The sequence below is a fragment of the Penaeus monodon genome, chromosome 23, assembly GCF_015228065.2.
Source record: "Penaeus monodon isolate SGIC_2016 chromosome 23, NSTDA_Pmon_1, whole genome shotgun sequence".
Lineage (NCBI taxonomy): Eukaryota > Metazoa > Arthropoda > Malacostraca > Decapoda > Penaeidae > Penaeus > Penaeus monodon.
Window position 1 is genome coordinate 33,630,424 of NC_051408.1, and position 230 is coordinate 33,630,653.

Here is a 230-nt window from a genome sequence, read left to right on the forward strand (position 1 = left end):
CCGTATAATACTGCCATATTACATCTATATACTATGATTTTGAACTATATATAGTATCTATATTATATCATAAATATTCATAATATTTAATATGCCTGAGCCTGTATACAAATCCTCGCTGGATGTAACACTCCTACTTTACAGACATATTTTGAGAATAAATAAAAGACAAGTAATGTAATAGTATTTCATCATTGTAATCTAAAGATGCAAGCTACCATTTGATTCTT

At 27.0% G+C, this 230-nt stretch overlaps 1 protein-coding gene across 1 annotated transcript in view; it reads left to right on the top strand.

Moving 5' to 3' along the window:
* LOC119588213 overlaps positions 1-230 on the top strand; it is a gene marked incomplete in the record, with an annotated part of 23,266 nt that overhangs the window by 12,771 nt on the left and 10,265 nt on the right.